This window comes from Nicotiana sylvestris, chromosome 4, assembly GCF_000393655.2.
Source record: "Nicotiana sylvestris chromosome 4, ASM39365v2, whole genome shotgun sequence".
NCBI classification, from domain to species: Eukaryota; Viridiplantae; Streptophyta; class Magnoliopsida; order Solanales; family Solanaceae; genus Nicotiana; species Nicotiana sylvestris.
The window spans coordinates 52,927,513-52,948,408 of NC_091060.1; positions in this window are offsets into that span (position 1 = coordinate 52,927,513).

The window sequence follows — 20,896 nt, forward strand, 5'->3', positions numbered from 1 at the left end:
TAACGTCACTTGTGCGGACCGCACAAAAATGGTGTGCGACCGCACTGGCCCTTTTTGACTGAGCTTTGTCTTGTCTTGGTACTTGTGCAAGTTTTACTCCTTTTTGAGCTGTAATTTGATACCTTGTCACCTTATTATTCAAACCTGCAATCAAATACAACTTGTGAGCCTTTGGGACTATTTTATATACATTTCTAATCAAAACTTAAGCAAGAAGGAGTATAAAATGTATCAAAATCCCTAGTTATCAACTCCCCCAAATTTATGCTTTTGCTTGTCCTCAAGCAAACAAAATAAGACCCACCCCTTAAGAGTAATTCTAAGAAAATTCAGCTGTCCTAAAGTGACCTCATCTAGCATCAATTAGGACTAACAATTGCCCTCAATTCAAATGAATCATTAACAATATTTACTCTTTTAAACACCATGGATTAAGTGCGACACAAGTGCATCAAGAGTTGACTCAACACATCAAAGAACTCTTTCTATTACTTTGGTCATTGTGGAACCCAAACTCGCACATCTTCACCTCTCCCTAAGCAAACCTCACCTTTAGGATAGTGGCACTCAGAATGAGGTTAATGTAAACACACTCATCTCTCTCAATGAAAAGTCACAAGTTCGGCTCTAAGTACCATATGCTTGCCCCTTATGTGAGTCACCACTAATGTAAACTTCATTCAACTAGAGATCATATAGGGCATTTGTGGAGACATAGTGAAGGCTTTTGGTTTAGGGTAGGTAATGTTTGGTCTAAGTAGGGTTCATCTTCCCTTAAGCACTTCTTTTGATTCATTTTGGCACACATTCACTTGACTTTTTTGATTCATTTCACCTCTTTCTAAGGGGTTAGATAGACACACTGTCACTCTTTCTTATTCATTTCAAATCTTTTCTCCTTTCTCAATTTTCCATACCTTTAATTTTTTGCTTTTCTTGAATCCCATTTATTCATTTCTACATTGACCATTCTTTTTATCGTTTTACTTTTCTTTCTTTTTCATTGCCTTTCCTTTTCTTCATTATGTGCCTTTTTACCACTTTGTTGCATTCCTCGTCTCTCCCCCCAAACTTATACTTTTGCCATGTGCTAAGGAAAGATCGGGTGCCAAGAGAGGGTATCTTTTAGAACGGGTAAAGGCTTGTATTGTGGTTCTTGAAGGAAAAAGGTCTAAGACTCAAAAGGGTTGACTAGGGATTTTATCATTGGTAGGTTATGGAAGTGTTCAAGCTATCATTTGTATCAAGGAGAGCCTATAATCATGTCTCAAGTCAAAATTCACTTAGGATTTGTCCTCAACAAACATTCAGGGCAAGTTCTAGACTAATGGCTCAGGACTTGGACTTGCAATGCAATTTCTCACCACACAAGCTATGGGATTTCTAAAGACATAGGGTCGGGGGCCCACAACGACCTTAGATAAGATTTGAGCACACAATGGTCCCGAAAAACCACTTGATGATTATCGGTCAACACAAGAGTCTCAAGGTCACAATTTTTACCATCCTATACACAATAATTTGTTTTTGACCATGAGATCAAATGCAAATGTGCTAGGCCCAAGTGAAGCTTTTCTTGATGCACCCTTAACCACTAAATACTAAAAATCAAAAAAGAAGAGAAAAACAGACTCAAACCCTTAAGAAGGTAGTCATGCCATCCATCATCGGGAAGAGCCCTCGGTTCACACAAATTCCACCTTTGGAAAGAACCATGGCATTAAGAAAACCAAAGGCTTATTGCAAAAATCCAAAACAAAAAGCTATGAACACTAATAAGAAGCTAACAAAGAAAAATTACGGAAAGTAAAATGAATATTTACAAGAGGGGGTTTAATCGAATATACAATAAGGGAGATGAATATATACAACATAACATAACTTTTATATACAGACCCAAAGTAAAAAGTACAAAAAATGTAATGAAGTGCTAAAATTATATACATACCAAAGATGAAAAATAAAGATAGAAATAGAATTTGTCATATATATATATATATATATATATATATATATATATATATATATATATATATATATATATAAGTCGAATCCAAATCAATAAAAGTAGGGCCTACCCCCTTAAATGAAAGTTGGCATTGTCCCCAATGCCAACTAAACAAAATAAGCACAAAAAATAAAAGGGAAGAGGATAAAGAAACTCCCTATGGCCCGTCTGTCTGCATGGGATCCTGAGTGGTCCCTGGGTCCTCTGTAAGCTCGGGAACCTGAGACTGGCTCCCTATGACCTGCTGCTCTACTAGGACTTGGACCTGGACCGAGGCCTGGGCTAACTCCTGGGGCTGGCTTGAGGAATCTCCCTGCGGGTTCTCCAACTGTATAACTGCGTCATCTGCACGGGGAATCATCCTCTTCCTCTTGGGAGGCCTCTCTGACTGCACTGGCTGGGGATGGGTTGCTGGCATCGGGTCATGTATCAATAAATCCAAAGGCAGGTGATCTGCCTTCAACCTATCAACCTCAACCCACAACTCCTTCACGGACTCCTTGGAAGCCCGCGTCTTCCTCATCTTCTTGGCCTCCCTAGCAAGATCCTTGAGAGTTTTCCCATGAGAATCTACAACATCTGTAAGCACTTTCTGAGTGTCAAGGATTTTCTTCTAGTTGTCCAGAATATCCTTGAGGGCGTCCTCAATAGACTGTGAGACCTGTGGAGGCGGAGGTGCCAACTGAGCTGCCACTGTAGTAGTAAGGACAAACAACTTAGAGGAAGTTGTCTTCATCCAGTTGTTGATGCTGAGAAGGGCCTGGCTCAAACAGTAGGCAATCACTGGGTAGGCCGGGGTGGAAGGTATGTCTAGAACTGCCGAAGTGGATGGACTAGGGGCAAGTCTGCTGAGGTGGAAGAAGGCTGAGTAGGAGCCACTACCACTATTGGCTCTTCAGAATGGCCAGTTGAAGCAGTGGCTGTTCTCTTGTAGTTCTTGCCTTTTGGGTTGTCATCACCCTGCATGCTGTACCATGAGAAAGGGGTCTTTGCTTTCACTTTGATATCAAATGGCTACTTTTCTACCTTTAGGTCCCTCAAGTACATTGTTAAGATGATGGGGAAGGGGTAGTTTCTGTCACCTTCACTGACTACCTGTGTAATCACCCGAGTTATCACATTCCCGACGTTAATCGGGTACCCCGCCATAATTGATGCTACTAGTACTGCCCGGTGAAGAGGGAGTGAGTTGTCATGGGTGGTGGGGTCCAGTCTGCTGCACACAAATGTCTCCCACCCCTTATCCTCTAAATACAAACTTTTCCTTAAATCTTCACTCCCGCATTCAACCAGTCGGGGTGGTACCTAGGATTGCCAGGTACTGTGCCAACCAAGGACGAACCTCCTCACCTAATTCCATCTTTGTCAGATATAGTGATTCATCCTCCTCATTGAAGCCCAAGTAGTCATTTATTGTTTTTCCATCAAATAGCACTCCCAAATTCCGCACCTTGGTCACTTTGGTGCCCTTCTAGATGTGGGCAACATTGGTATAGAATTCCTTGACCAGGTGCTCATTTGCATCCACACAGTTGCTCAAGAAGTACTCTCAACCCACTCTCTCTTTAAACTGTCTTCTCACATTGGGGTTGTGAGGCAAGAGGTCTCTATCCACAAAACTGCGCTCCGGAATCAATTTCCTTACAGTCCACCATTCTCTGAATTTATGGTAGGCCTCCTCACTCACAAAACGGTCTTGCCACACCTCTAGTTTTCTAGCTCTAGCTACTCCTCTCACTTGAGGTTCACCCCCTTCTCCTGCTACCTCTTCTTCTCCTACTTCCTCTTCTTCTCCTTCTTCACCCTCTCAGGTAATGAAGCTGTGGGAGAGGTGGAGTATTCATTGTCACTACCAGCAGCTGAGCCCTCAGACGACTCAGAAAATATATGCACTGAAGCTTGGGCAGTGGGGGAAGGTGGAGGAGTGTCTCTCAGTCTGTTTCTCTCCGGCCAGTCAGGGATGTACTCTGGCACTGAATCTGATGATGCCTCCCAAGAGGGCTCGTACTCACTCTCCGACTAATCAATAGCCCTATCAACAGCTCTGATGAGTTTTCTTGTATTTTTTATGTTTTGTTGGGCTTGAGGGGTCAACTTTATCATCTTTTGTTTCCCACCCCGGGAGGATTCTCCTCTACCTACTTGTTTAGCACCCTTGCCTCTTTGTTTCACCATTGTCTACAACCAATATTCATTTGACTTGTTAGTATCCAAAAAAGCATTATGATTCACAGTTGTAGAAAAATGTTGCAGACAGTTCAAACTTACAGAGTGCGGTCCGCACAAAATGTAGTGCGGTCACAGAGAGGCCAATGCGGACCTCACAGAATGGCACCGCGGTCCGCACAGAGGTGGGGTTCAGACTACCCACTCTCTAAATAAATGAATCGCGGACCGCACAAAATGGCAATGCGGTCCGACTGAGGCACCGCAGACGATTCTAAATAAATGAATCACAGTTGTAAAAATGCTCTTTTTGAGAAATGCAACAACACTTCGGGCCTCATTGTTGGGCAAAGCCACAGCTTCAACCCACTTTGAAATATAGTCCACCGCCACAAGAATGTATGTGTTCCCACACGAGCTAACAAACGGGCCCATAAAATCAATGCCCCATACATAAAAAATATCAACTTCGAGGATGGTATTGAGAGGCATCTCATCTTTCTTCGAAATTTCACCCGCTCTTTGACATTCGCCACACCTCTTCACAAGTTCACTTGCATCTTTGTACAAAGTTGGCCAATAAAACCCACAACTAAGAACTTTGGAAGCCGTCCTCGCCCCGCCATGATGGCCACCATTGGGAGAGGAATGACAAGCCTCTAAGATACTGAATTTCTCTTCCTCCAGGACACACCTTCGGATCACACCATCCGTGTAAATCTTGAACAAGTACGGCTCATCCCAATAGAAATCCAAACTATCCCGCTTGAGTTTCTTCCTTTGGTTAGAAAAGAGCTCACACAGGATTATACCAGTCACAAGGAAATTAGCAACATCCACAAACCATGCATCGACACCGAAAGGAGTTGTTCGTCGGGAAATGAATCATTAATCTCTAGGCCATCACGAGGCCTCCCCTCTTCTTCCAAGCAGGACAAGTGGTCCGCCACTTGGTTTTCACTACCGTTCCGGTCCACAATCTCCAAATCAAACTCTTGAAAAAACAAGACCCATCGCATCAGTCTAGCTTTGGAATCCTTCTTCATCATCAAGTACCAGAGTGCAGCATGGTCGGTATGAATTATGACCTTGACACCCATGAGATACGGCCAAAATTTCTCTATTGCGAACACAATAGCCAAAAGTTCTTTCTCGGTCACCGTGTAGTTCACTTGAGCATCATTAATTGCCTTGCTCGCATAGTACACCGGATGAAACATTTTGTTCACTCTTTGACCCAAAATTGCCCCAACCACAACATCGCTCGCATCACACATGAGCTCAAAGGGAAAGCTCCAATTAGGTGTGGTAATAATAGAAGTGGTGGTCAACTTATGCTTGAGAAGTTCAAAGGCTTGCATACATTTTTCATCAAACACGAACTTGTCATCTTTTTCCAATAACTTGCACAAGGGATTCACTACCTTCGTAAAGTCTTTGATAAATCTACGATAGAACCCCGCATGCCCAAGAAAACATCTAACTCCCTTGACAGAGGTAGGGGAGCCTTGAAATCACATCAATTTTTGCTTTGTCTACCTCAATACCATGCATTGAAATTTTATTCCCAAGAACTATGCCCTCTTCCACCATAAAGTGGCATTTCTCCCAATTGAGAACAAGATTAGTTTCTTTACAACGGGCAAAAAACTCTATCAAGATTCTTCAAGCATTCATCAAATGAATCTCCCACAACACTGAAGTCATCCATGAACACCTCCAAAATGTCTTCCACCCTATCGGTGAAAATGGCCATCATACACCGCTGAAATGTAGCCGGTGCATTACACAACCCAAAAGGCATCCTAGAAAAGGCAAAGGTGCCATATAGACAAGTGATGTGGTCTTCTCCTAATTTACCGGAGCAATCAAGATTTGGTTGTACCCAGAATACCTTTCCAAGAAATAGTAGAAAGCATGCCCAGCAAGTCAGTCTAATATCTGATCAAGAAAAGGCAAAGGAAAGTGATCCTTGCGGGTCACTTTATTCAACTTGCGGTAGTCCATGCATATCCTCCAACCGGTGACGGTTTTGGTAGGAATCAACTCATTTTGTGAATTTGTAACCACGGTCATGCCACCCTTCTTCGGTACACATTGCACCGGTGAAGTCCAAGAGCTATCAGAGATGGGGTACACAACCCCGACATCCAACCACTTGATCACCTCCTTTTTCAGAACTTCTTGCATTGCCTCGTTCAACCTCCTTTTATGTTCCAAGGAGGGCTTTGCATCATCTTCCAGAATAATCTTGTGTGTACAGAATGCGGGGCTTATCCCCCAAATATCAGCTAAAGTCCATCCAATTGCCTTTTTTTGCTTTTGAAGCACCGCTAATGTGGCATCAACCTGCATGTTAGTAAGACAAGAATAAAGAATAACTGGCAAAGTAGAACTAGGGCCTAAGAACTCATACCTGAGGTGTAGAGGCAGTGGTTTCAACTCCAACACTAGAGGCTCCTCAATTGAAGGTTTTGTCGGTGGAGTTTTCCTATTCTCAAGGTCCAAAGATAATTTTCTAGGCTCATAAGAGTAAGAGCTCATCCCATGTAAAGCATTTACACACTCCACTCGGCCCTCATCATCATTGACATCAAGATTCAATAATACGGCCTCCAAAGGGTCCTCCACATTGATCATTACACTGATGTCATCAACTATCACTGCTGTGACAAGGTCCACAAAAGAGCACACCTCGGTACTGTTGGGCTGCTTCATTGATTTGCACACATGAAAGACCACCTTTTCATCGCCTATCTGGAAGGTGAGTTCCCCTACTTCCACATCAACTAAGGCCTTCCCCGTAGCAAGAAAAGGTCTCCCCCAATATGATAGGAACTTCATAATCCACCTCACAATCCAAGATCACAAAGTCAGCTGACAAGATAAATTTATCCACCCGGACAAGTACATCATCAATAATACCCAATGGTCTCTTCATCGTTCTATCCGTTATTTATAATCTCATGGAAGTAGGCCTCGGTTACCCAATACCCAACGTCTTAAAAACTGAGTAGGGCATCAAATTGATACCAGTCCCCAAATCACATAGAGCCTTAGCAAAATCCGCACTCCCAATGGTGCAAGGAATGGTGAAAGCACCAGGGTCTTCAAGCTTCGGGGCCATTGAATACACTATTGCACTAACTTGGTGAGTCATCTTTATAGTTTCACAATCCATAGATCGCTTCTTTGTCACCAAGTCCTTCATGCATAGCTCAACATTTGTTCAAGAGCCTCCACCAAAGGCATATTAATGGATAAACTCTTCATCATGTCAATGAACTTTTTAAACTGATTCTCATTTTTCTGCTTCGCAAGCCTTTGAGGATAAGGTGGAGGTGGCCATGGCAAAGGAGCCTTGGCTTTAGCACAACCGGCCCCAGCATGTCTATTACGTGTTCCCTAGACGGGTTCACGTCATTTTGAGTGTTCACCTCGGCATATTGAATATCAATCCTCACTTCTTCATTCACATTCTCATCAATCACATTTTCAACCATCAAAGGAACTTCATCTTCTTGCAACTCAACATCGTCACTCAAAATTTGCTTTTGTTTGGAGGCATTCACGTCACTACCTCGTCCACTCCTTGTAGTTACCGCCATAACATGATTGTTCCCATCCTTCGATTTCACTACCGTATCACTTGGTAGAGCACCCTTAGGGCGAGTATTCAAGGACTGAGAGATTTAGCCTAGCTGAACCTCCAAATTTCTAATGGAAGTATTGTGGGAAGACAACTGAGCATCCGAATCCGCATTCTTCTTCATCATTTGTTCAAACATTATTTCAATTCTACCCATATCATTGCTAGAAGAACTAAGACCTTGGGACGGAAATGGGGGCAGATTGTTTGGTTGTTGGTACATTGGGGGCCTTTGAAAGCCTTGCCCTCGGTTTCCTTGGTTTCCATTGTTCCATCCACCTTGATTGTTGTTATCACCCCAATTGTTGTTATTACCATTCCAATTTCCTTGATTGTTTTGATTGTTGTTCTGATTGCCTCAGTTGTTATTTTGATTGTTGTTCCCCCAATTACGATTGCGTTGTTGTTGATTTCCCCAATTGCCTTGGGATCTCCATTGTTGTTGGTTGGAAGAATTGACCCTTTGGCCTTGATAATTATTCACGTATTGCACCTCTTCATTTTGCCCATCATAACTATCATCTTGAAATCCACCACAATCATTGTCAAATTGCTCTGAATTCCCTTGATTCTAATGACCTCTTTGTCTTCTTTTGTTGACAAGCATGTTGACACCATCCATGGAATTCACTTGGCGTGGATTTTGAACTTGTTACTACTGTGCCTTTGCTAGTTGGTTCATCGTAGTTGTCAACTCAGCTATAGCCTGCCCATGATCATGTAATTTCTTGTGCAAATGAGTAACCCTGTGGTCACCCTGGGGTACATTGGCTCTACTTTGCCAAGCAGAAGAAGTGTCAGCCATCTCGTCAAGAATGTCACAAGCCTCATCATATGAAAGCTTCATAAAGTTGCCCCCAGCAAGTTGGTTCACTATGCACTGATTTGTTGTATTAATGCCCCGGTAGAAGGTTTGTTGGATCATCCCCTCGGTTATATCATTGTTGGGGCATTCCTTCACCATTGTCCTATAATGCTCTCAAATCTCATGCAAAGGTTCCGTGGGCTCTTGCTTGAAGGCCAATATCTCATCTCTCAATGCAGCCATATGTCCCGGTGAGAAAATTTTTGCAATGAACTTGTCCGCCAACTCATCCCAAGTAGTGATGGAATGGTTGGGAAGTCACTCAAGCCAATCCAGTTCCTTCCCTCTAAGTGAAAATGGGAAGAGTCTCAACCGAAGAGCATTCTCGAATACATTTGTTTGCTTGCTCCCCCAACATGTATCCATGAACCCCTTGAGATATTTATAAGCATTTTGATTTGCAGTGCCCGTAAAATACCCATGCTGCTCCAGCAATGTCAGCATCACAATGGTTATTTGAAAATTGCCCGCCCGGATCCGGGGTGGGACAATTGCACTTGCATAGCCTTGGTTTGGAAGCACTCTCAGATCCACTCTTGGAGGTGGTGGAGGAGGGTCTGGAATATTGTCATTAACATTAGCATTGGCCTGGCGGCCTCTACGTTGTCCTTGAGGTACAAGAGGCACCTCATCATCTCCAACATCATCTACCTCCTCTCCCGCAATCACATTTTCAAGAGGGTCATTAACATTCACTGCTATTTTGTACCTGAAGTTGTGACACAAACAAATTAGTAACACAAAAGGAAAGAAGAACAATACAAAAAACTATTTAGATAGATAGCCAAAACCGTTAGCTCCCCGACAACAGCGCCAAAAAATGATCGAGGCCAACCCTGCACTACTATTGAGTAGCAAGAGAGGTCGAAGCAGCTTTTACCCGATTGAGGTCGGGATTGATTTCCACAGGGAGCTAGAAGTTGGAGTCGAGTGTCTATCTAAAACGGAGTTGTGTATTTTCTCCAAATTGCACTTCTACACATTTTTGGTTTTGATTATGATTCTAATTTATAAAACTACAATGCTCAATTAAATTAATAAGCTAAGGTTAAACTATTGCGAGTTGTTCAAATGGATAAACGACACTAGGGTAGTGACTTTCACCGAGGTGGTCAATTGACGGATTCTTGAGCCTGAAGCTAGATTGTCACATTTGGGGAGTATGATATAACCATTGCACGCTTTTACTCACTCTATACCTCTCGGTAGTTCGAGTGATTTTGCCCGAATTGACTTTCTCAAGACCAATTGGGTATGTAAATTTGCACAAGCAATCAAGGTTCAAGTCGGATATTACTATCTCAAGGTTTAACATTTTAATTGGGGCTATCAATCTCTTGAGTACGCCCCAATTCCTTGTTAGACTAATTTTATGGACTTAGGCTCTCTTTCTCAAGAAGAGCCAAAGTCTACTAGGCATAAACTAGTGTTTGCAACCATTAATTCACAATTAAAACCCTAAATTAGCCCAAATATTAAACACCCATAGACAATCAAGCATCAAAACACAAGACCCATCAATTACCCACACTAGGGTTGAGCCATAACCCTAGCTTATGGGTCTAGCTACTCATAATTAGAGAAGAAAACAAAGCAATAGATGAAGAGAAACTCATAATAATTAATTGCTAAATTAAACTTGAAGATTCAATGTTGAAATCACACTAAAATTACTCGAAATAGCTAAAAGCAACGAAGTCACGAGCATAGCTCTGAGTACAAACTATCCGATGATCTAAAAATGGGAAAAGAATCTATTTATATTAGGCTAAAAATCTTGGATAAAAATACTCTTGCGGGGCTAGTGCAGAACGCACAAAATCGAGTGTGGCCGCACTAAGGCTCTTGACTTAAATATCCAGCTCTCTGAACTTTGGCTCTGTAGACCACATGAAATCGAGTGCGGTCGCGGTAACTTCTAGTGCGGTTCGCATGAAATAGAGCACAGACCGCATTGGGCTTCAATCTTCAAACCAACAACTCTCTAAACCTTGGCTCTGCGGACCACACTAAATTGAGTGCGGCCGTACTGAACCCAATGCGGAATGTGGACCGCAGAAAATCCGTTGCGGTCGCATTGCCTTGTGGCCTGAGATGCACACTCTCTGAACTTCACTTGTGCGGACCGCACAAAAATGGTGTGCAGCTGCACGGGCCCTGTTTGACTGAGCTTTGTCTTATCTTGGTACTTGTGCAAGTTTCTCTCCTTTTTGAGCTGTTATTTGACACCTTGTCACCTTGTTATTTAAACCTGCAATCAAGCACAACTTGTGAACCTTTGGGACTATTTTGAACACATTTCTAATCAAAACTTAAGCAAGAAGGAGTATAAAATGTATCAAAATCCCTAGTTATCATTATCGCGCAATGCTTTGTGTAAATAATATGGTGCTTATTTATGTGTCACGATAGTGAATGACTCGAAAGGAGAATTACTCGGTTCATAGTTTAGAGCTTCGACATTTAATCCCAACGAAGGAAAGGCAATTGAACTATGGGTGTTCAGGATTTGGTTGACGGAGTAGCAAGGTCGAATATTTTCGAACTTGGTGGAATTCACATTTGTGATGTGGTGTCGTCACCATTTTAATTTTTCATCCGTGCAACCCATGAATCCCTCATAATATGAAATCATTGCATGACATCACTCTTCTGACGTCTCTTTTTATTTTTCTATTTTTCTTATTTGTTTCTTCTCTCTTCCCAATTAATGTGATTATCTGACAAAAAGTCAAGTCATCACCTAATTTTATAATCCTTACTTCCCCCCCCTCTCTTGCCTTCTTTTTATCCGGAATTTACCGAAAAGAAAAAAGAACACATTGTTATTATATATATATATATAAGCTTACAAGTGTACATTAATTTCAGCGTGCATATTTTACACTAGAAAAATACTTTTTAGCCATCATTAAATATTTATTTCTACATAAAATTTATCATATAAAAAAAGGCAAAGTGTCAAACTTCCATGAAGATCTCTTATATATTAATAATGTATATACACCCTTATACACTGAAAATATATTTTTATATCACTAAACACAAATCTACGCACTTGTACCTATTTAAACATTATTATACAATATTGTATAAGTGTACATAAACACCAGTTATACAATATATGCACGAAATAATACCTTATGTCCACAACATCTTTGTTTTAACACAAATATTATCAAAAAGAAAAAGAAGAAGAACCAATCAACTCAAGATAGGTCCAAATGAACCCCAAAGTCGTGAATTTTGTCTTACCCGATCAATAATACTATTTTTAATCAATACCCACCCAGATTGAAGCACGAATTCACAATGGGTACTTCCTGATCTGAAAACATTAGCTTCGTCAATGGCGGATTTATAATTTTGGGACTCATATTTTGATACCAAATCTCACAGTAAGAGATTCAATATTTCTCAATCAGAATTACTTTAATCATAAATGGGTCAAATGTTTTCTGCGTCAAATCCTTTCAAACAAACAACTAACTTCATATTCTTCGTCTTACTCTAGAATTTCATCTTTTTGCATTATAGAAGTTTGAGAGGTTTAAAAAAAATTGGAGGAAGTTAGATTTGGAAATTAGAGAGGAGAAAAGATTGAAGAGGCGCGTAGAAAGAGAGTTTTTTGGGCGTGTAGGAAAAAAAGAAGACAAATATCACTAGATTAATGATTGAAAACTTTTCCTCAAATTATGTACAACCCGGGTAAATTTTAAAAAGATGGGCTCAGTTTTGTTGGAATATCATCCCACGTGATAAACAAAGTAATTTTTCCTTTTTAAAAATTTCTATAAGTACATCAAAGGGGAACAGTTTCCAAAAGATGATTCACTTAAAGAAATCTTTATTGTTTCCTTGGTCCCATTAATGTGATCCTACTCTTATCTATTGAAAATGGATATGCACCCGTGAGCGCCTACCTCTATATTTAATTATTTGAGACCATATAAGCCCCCCCCCCAAAAAAAAAAATATAAAATGTAGAGTGACAAGAATGTACCATCAAAACTCAAAGGTAAGTTTTATAAAGCGGTGGTTAGATTGGCCATGTTGTATGGAGTTGAGTTTTGGCCAATCAAGAATTTACATATCCAGAAGATGAAAGTAGCAGAAATAAGGATGTTGAGATGGATGTATGGGCACACTAGGTTGGATAGGATTCGAAATGAAGATATTCGGGAGAGGGTGGGCGTGGCTCCCGTGGACGACAAGATGTGGGAAGTGCAACTTAGATGGTTCGGTCACGTGCGGAGGAGAAGCCTAGATGTACCGGTTAAGAGGTGTGAGCAGTTGACTTTGGCAGGTATGAGAAGAGGCAGAGGGCGGTCTAAGAAGTATTGAGGCGAGGTGATCAGGCAGGACATGGTGCGACTTCAGATTTACGAGGACATGACTCTTGATAGGAACATATGGAAGTCGAATATTAGGGTGGTAGGTCAGGAGGTAGTCGGGAGTTCTTCCCTCTTTGTACCAGGTAGTTTGATAGCGTTTCGTTTAGGTTTGTTAGCGGTCTTTGTATTCACATTGTTGTTTTGCATAGTTTTGTATTATTGTCCTTTCACTTATTTGTTGTGGTTATTTTCTTTTTGGTATCTTTTGTTGTTACATGTCTTTTCTCTTGTTTCTTTTTTAATACTATTGCCTCTCCTGTTGAGCCGAGAGTCTCCTGAAAACAACCTCTTTACCCTTTTCGGGGTAGGAGTAAGGTGTGCGTACACTCTACTCTCTCCAGATCCCACTAGTGGAATTTTACTGGGTATATTATTGTTGTTGTTGTATACAAAATGTAGAGGTAGGTGCCCAGGTAGATGTTCAATGGGTTTAAGACGGTTGAACATCTCTGCCAATAACAACGGCATAAAATAGGGATTTCGTTTAGATAAATTAGAGATTATGCAATTATGCACAGCTCTCCTGAGGACAACAACATCATACACGGATGTTTAGCTTCTAAAAAATATGCATTTATCTCCTGTTTAATTTCTTTCGTGATATATCTGAAGGATTGCATATAGGTGTTTGTAACACGCAGCGGAAGACAATAACAATAACAATCATAGACAAATCTTTTCATGTTAAAAATTTATTTACATGTCAATAGATCAGATCTAAGACGTACCTGGTAAAGAAAGTCTCGTTTTAAATTCTTCGATAGTGCGAAGACTCTATGCGTATCCTCACCGAGACTGATTCTTGCTATCAACTCGTTGATTAATGAAACCCGCGAATAAATCAAACAAAGAATATTATATTGAAATTTTACTCAAAAATCTCAACTCAAATTAGAAGAACAAGAAATACTTTTCTTGTAATTGTATTTTTTCTCTTGGCTTTGTATTGCACTCTCACTTTCACAAAGTGGGTTTTCTTCTCAAAAAAAAATTATGCGGCAAATTTTCTCCAACACCCTTTATATAGCATCACCTACAAATCATTTTCCTATTTGGTTGAGGTAATGATTTACTTAGGGTAAAAGTTTATTCCAAAAATAAATTTTGCATAATTTTCCATAAAATTTCGAATCCCATTCAAATGGATTTCGCCGAATAGTAATGTCATGTGATTATTCCAACTCAAAGTTGGAATTGCTTTCATAATTAATAGAATACTAATCCCATTCCAAATGGGATGAAATTCCACGTGAATCAATCCAATTTCAAATTGGAATTACTAACAAGTCATTCATTTATTTTATATTTTATATGCATCTCTTATATAAATAAATATTAATTATATATATCACATATATATTTCAACCAAGAGATATATTAATTTTCTATTCTAAATAGAAAACTTCAATTTGTTCACAATATTAATTATTGTCTCTGTGCTAGCAAAGAGTATAATAATATTTCATTTGGACTAATAATTTATTTATTTGACTAATTATATTCTATAATTTAATTATCAAATAACAAAATAATTAATCCTTTAGCAAAGATCAGAACATTCGTTAGTGTGCGACCCCATAGGTTCAATACTAAGCCGGTAGCAAATTGATCATATCAATATACTAATCAAGGGTGGTGTCTAGCAACACTCCTTAATGACCGGATAGAATGAAGTATACAATTTACTCTCAAGAATCAGTAGAAAAATAATGTAGTAATTCCTTTTGTCCTTATAGCTCTGGATCACCCTAGAATATGGTTCAACTGTCAAATCCTAATAGGCGACCAACTATGTGTTCATGTCAAATATAATCGATCATTGAATGACCTAAGAAACTCTTTTCTTCTTTCATTCAATTGCCCTGACTAAGGTCTTAATTTGATCGTTTATAATTTATGACAACATGAAGCATAAACTCATTACCAAGAGTTGACAGATTCCATCTTGATCAATCACTAATTCTACAAGTATTTAATCACACCCAATATCCTTTCAACTATCGCCCTAGGGCCATAGGTGTCTAGTATCAAAACACAATAAATAACTTGTCAATTACTATGATGATCTCAGGTCAAAGGAAACAGTTACATCACATTCTTCAAGAGAATATCCTATTGACAATTCATGGTAATTCTAACCATTAGGAATTATCCAATGAGTCAGTTAATGATCATATCTCTATATGCATCATCTATCTATGTGATTTAGTTAATGAGATCAACTAATCTTTATCTCATAAAGACAATCACATAAATATTGATCTAACCGGATTACTAATGTCCAAATTAATAATACTACGATCAAGAATAAAATTTAGATTAAGTTGTAAGAGACTTTACTCTCATTATCATGATCTCCATCACGATGATAAGTCTCAAAATTTAATCAAGGACATTATTAAATTAATCAAACAATTAATAATAACTATAATAAAGAATATTAGATGCCATATATATTTTAAGTGAAATAACGTTCACAAAAATATGTTCAAATCATCAAATATGATATTGGATCTAGGGCATATCTACTATATCCCTAATAATCTCCCACTTGCACTAGAGCCAATTGCTCTTGTACTTCATTCCTAATTTTTACTTGTGCATGTCAAACTCCTTTGCACCAAGAGCTTTAGTGAATATGTATGGAGCATTTTCCTTTCCATCAACCTTTTGAATCTAGACGTCTCCACGTCCAATGATTTCTCTTATCAAGTGATCCCTTGGCAGAACGTGTTTGGATTTTTGGTGTGATTTTGGTTCTTTTGCTTGAACAATGGCTCCAGTGTTGTCATACAATAATGGAATTGTACCTTCTATTGAAGGGACCATACCAAGTTCAGTTAAGAACTTTTTCATCCATATAACTTCCTTAGCAGCTTCACTAGCTGCTATATATTTTGCTTCAGTCACTGAATCAGCTACTGTAGCTTGTTTGGAACTTTTTCAACTCACCGCGCCACCATTTAAGGTGAATACATAACCAGAAATAGATTTGATATCATCTCTATCTGAAGAGAAACTTGCATCAGCATAACCTTCAAGTTTCAACTCAGAATCTCCATAGATGAGGAATTGGTCTTTAGTCCTTCTTAAGTACTTAAGAATGGTCTTCACCACCTTCTAATGTTCCTAACCAGGATTTTCCTAATATCGGCTAGTCACTCCAAGTGCATAAGCCACATTAGGACGTGTACATGTCATTGTATACATGATAGCTCCCACTGCACTAGCGTATGGGATCCTACTCATGCGTTCTCTCTCTTCAGGTGTTTTAGGACAATCCTCCCTACCGAGAGTAATTCCAGTGCCTATCGGTAGATAGCTTCTTTTGGAATTATCCATGTTATACCTCTTTAAGATGGTATCAATGTACAAAGACTGTGAAAGTCCAAGCAGCTTCATAGATCTTTCTCTACAGATCTTTATTCCTAATATATAAGGTGCTTCTCCCAAGTCTTTCATGGAGAACTGTTCAGATAGCCAAATCTTGGTACTTTGCAATGCTGATATGTCATTCCCTATGAGCAATATATCATCAACATACAACACTAAGAATATAATTGTGCTCCCACTAGCCTTTTTGTATACACAAGGTTCTTTTTTGCATCTAACAAAATTAAACTTTTCAATTGTCTTCTTAAAGTGAATATTCCAATTTCGAGAAGCTTGCTTTAGTCCATAAATGGATCTTTGTATCTTACAAATTTTATTATGATCAGACGAAGATGTGAAACCTTCAGGTTGTGTCATGTACACATGCTCTTCTAGCTCACCATTAAGGAAATCTATTTTCACATCCATTTTCCATATTTCATAATCATAGTATGTTGTTATAGCAAGCAAAATCCGAATTGATTTGAGCATTGCCATGGGAGAGAAAGTCTCGTCATAGTCGACTCCTTCTTTCTGACGATATCCCTTGGCAACAAGACAGGCTTTGTAGGTCTCCACCTTTCCGTATGCTCCAATATTTTTATTAAAAACCCATTTACAACATATAGGTTTTATATCCTTTGAAGGTTCAACTAAAGTCCATACTTTATTTTCCTTCATGGATTCCATTTCGGATTCCATGGCCTTTTGCCATTTCTCATAATCAGAACTTTGTATAGCTTCATAGGTCTTAGGGTATCATCATTATGATCAACCTCATTTGATACATCATCTTGTACCATTATATTTAATCTAGTTGGTACATGACGTTCTCTTGTAGACCTTTTAAGAGGTGCTTGTACAGATTGTTCACCTTGTGCTGGATTTGGTTGGTATTCAATTTGGTTTGGAACTGGTTAATTAACCTATTCTTGAACTACATTTAGTTCTTGAACTTCAACCGTTGAAGATGGCAACTTCCTTGGCAACTTCAAAACATCCAATAAAGGTTCTTCAACTTGGGTCTCATGATCTTTATTTTGTGTTGATTCATTAGTTTCTTGAACTTCATCAAGTTCTATTTCTCCATTATAATATCCTTCTAAAAGAAATTCCCTTTCCAGAAAGGTTGCTCCTCTGACCTCAAACACTTTATAGTCAGAAGGGTGATAGAAATAATATCCCATTGTTTCCTTGGGATACACAATGAACCTACACTTATCAAATGTTGAGTCAAGTTTATCAGACTGTAGTCTCTTAACATAAGCTGGACAACCCCAAACTTTAATATGTTTAAGGTTAGGCTTACATCCTTTCCATATCTTATATGGTATTGTTGAGACTGACTTAGTGGGAACTTTATTAAGTAAGTATATTGCTGCTTCCAAAGCATATCCTCATAATTATTTTGGAAGATTAGTGAACCCCATCATAGATCTCACCATATCTAATAAGGTTCGATTTCTCCTTTCAGACAAACCATTATGTTGTGGTGTTCCTGGAGGTGTCCACTGTGAGAGAATCCCATTCTCTTTGAGATATCTGGTAAAATCATCATTAAGATATTCTCTACCTCTATCAGACCTTAGTACTTTGATACTTTTACCAGTATTCTTCTCAAATTCACTACGGAACCTTTTGAACATTTCAAAAGATTCAGACTTGTGTTTCATAAGATACACAAATCCATATCTTGACATATCATCAGTGAAGGTGATGAAGTAAGAATATCCACCTCTAGCTTGAATTTTCATGGGCCCACAAATATCTATATGAATTAGTCCCAGTAATTCAGAAGCTCTTTCTTCACTTCCAGTAAATGGATATTTGGTCATTTTTCCTTTGAGACAAGATTCACAAGTTGAATATGATTCAAAATCATATTTGTCAAGGTACCCTTCCTTGTACAACTTGTTAATTCTTTTCTATCCAATATGACCAAGCGTACAATGCCAAAGGTATGCATGATTTACTTGATCATCTCTTTTCCTCTTAAGACTTGAAGCATGCATAATCTAATTAGCATTCACATTAGGTAATACATAAACGTCATATTGGAGATAGCCATTCACATATAAATTATCACTATAATAAATAGAACAAATACCATTGCCTATATTAATGCGAAAATCACATTTGTCTAACATGAAATTACATTCGAAACAAATTTAGGAACGTAATAACAATCTTTATCCAACATAAGTACTTTGCTCGTAGGCATTATTAAAGAAATTGATCTTATAGCTACAACCACAACTTTTACACCATTTCCAACTTGTAGATTAACTTCTCCTTTCTTTAGCCTCCTACTTATCTTGAACCCTTGCAACATATTATAGATGTTATAACCGTTGCCAGTATCTTATACCCACAGTGAAGAATTAGTAGTAGCTAAAGAAACCTTGAAAATATTTTTCATTATTGTCTCACCTTGTTTCTTATCCTTTAGAGTTGCAAGATACTCCTTGCAGTTTCTCTTCCAATGCCCTTTCTTATTATACTGAAAACATTCAACATCATATACTAATTGCAAGATCAAATCTTCAGAAAGCTCTTTACCAAGCTTGTACCCCAACTTCTCATGTTCTTCGGTAAGAACAATCGTATGATTGACAAGGGGTCCAACTGGAGAGTTTTCAATGTCCAACTGTGTAGCAACCATCTTCTTAAGATATTCAATGATTGCAGTTGGATCCATATTCTGATGTTTCCTCTGGAGTTCAAAGTTATAGAAGCGAGAATGATGCGTTTAATATCAAGGCATTCTTCCATGTATTTCTGATAAACCTTGGTGCCTTAAACATCATTCTCTGGTGGGATTATCTTTGCAGGCTTATCGATCACATCAATGAGCTTTTCATGCATGAGAACAATTCTCAAATTTCTATACCAGTCATCAAAGTTTGGTCCTACCAACTTGTTGGTCTTAAGTATTTCATGCAGTGATATAACAAACATATTGAGAAATCTAAAATATAGAAAAGAAAAGGCAATGACATAAGAACATATTTGCATATATCATAAAGATATGGACTTTTATCTAAATGATATTTCCACTAATTATTTTAAACTATTTACCCTCATTATAGTTTACGAAATCTTTGTTTCTGTTAGTGGAGTAAAGGAATCCTTTAACAATATGTATGAGCCCCTTGGAAGTCAAGTCATTTCTCACATATATTTTAAAGGTAGGTACTCTTACCAATTGTATCCTCCTATAATTTCCTTAAATAGCTCTATGTCAAATAGTCCCTTGGTAGTCAGGTCGATTCTATTGGCATAGTTGAGTTCAACCATCATGATAGCAAAGAATTTATTAAATTTCATACTCCCCGGGTGGTCCAGGCGTCTAGTGTAAAATTGAATAATTCTTTCAATCCATACATCTAATGCAATAAATAATTTTAACATATTCTCGAACTATAAGTCTCCTAGTAGTCAGGCCGCTCCTTATAAACAAGAAATGAGTAAAATTATTTAATTTGATGGATAACCAAATTTTAGTAAGAGGGAGTAGTTACTAAAACAACTTTTAATAACATGAAGATCAAATCTTTTATAGCACGTAAATTTGGTTCAAGTTGTCTACATGCTTAGTTCTAAATTAATTTACATCACATGTGTGATGGCCCAAAAGGTCATCACTTGCTTTTAATTGAATTCTGTGTCTTCGAGGCCTTGAAAACCTCATTTAGAGTCACATCGATTCGCGTGCGCAGTCCAGGCGCGTAGCCGGAAAGCTTACATATGAAAATCTGTGAAAAATAATAAAATTTGGTTATAAAATGAGCTAATTTGACTTCGTTCAACGTTTTGGGTAAACGGACCCGGACCCGTGACTTGATGGTCCCAGAGGGTCCATAGGAAAATATGGGACTTGGGCGTATGCCCGGAATCGAATTTCGAGGTCACAAGCCCAAGAAATGAATTTTTTAAGTAAAATTGTTTAAGGAAATTTGAAATAAAATCTGATTAGAACACGATGGAATTGGGCCCGTATTTTGGTTCCAGCGCCCGATACAGGTCTTATATATAGTTTAACTCATTTCTGTATAATTTGTTTAAAATGGATATCATTTGACGTAATTCGGACCTAAATTGCTAAAGTTCATGTTTTATGAAGTTTGGGAAAAACTCTTTGATTTTGAGGTTTGATTCGTTGTTATTGAGGTTATTTTGGTGATTTGATCGCACTGATAAGTTCGTATGATGTTGTTGAGTTAGTACGTGTGTTTGGTTAGGAGCCCCGAGGGCTCGGGTGTGTTTCAGATGTGATTCGGGAAGTTTTGAACTTAAGAAAAAGTTGTAGAATTTCTGCTACAGGTGCTCAGGCCTATTGTTCTTCTCGATCGCGTAGTCACTCTCGCGATCGCGTAAGATAAATGGGGACAGGGGTGGATTTGCTCATCGCGAATGCGAAGCCACAGTCGCGAACGCAGATC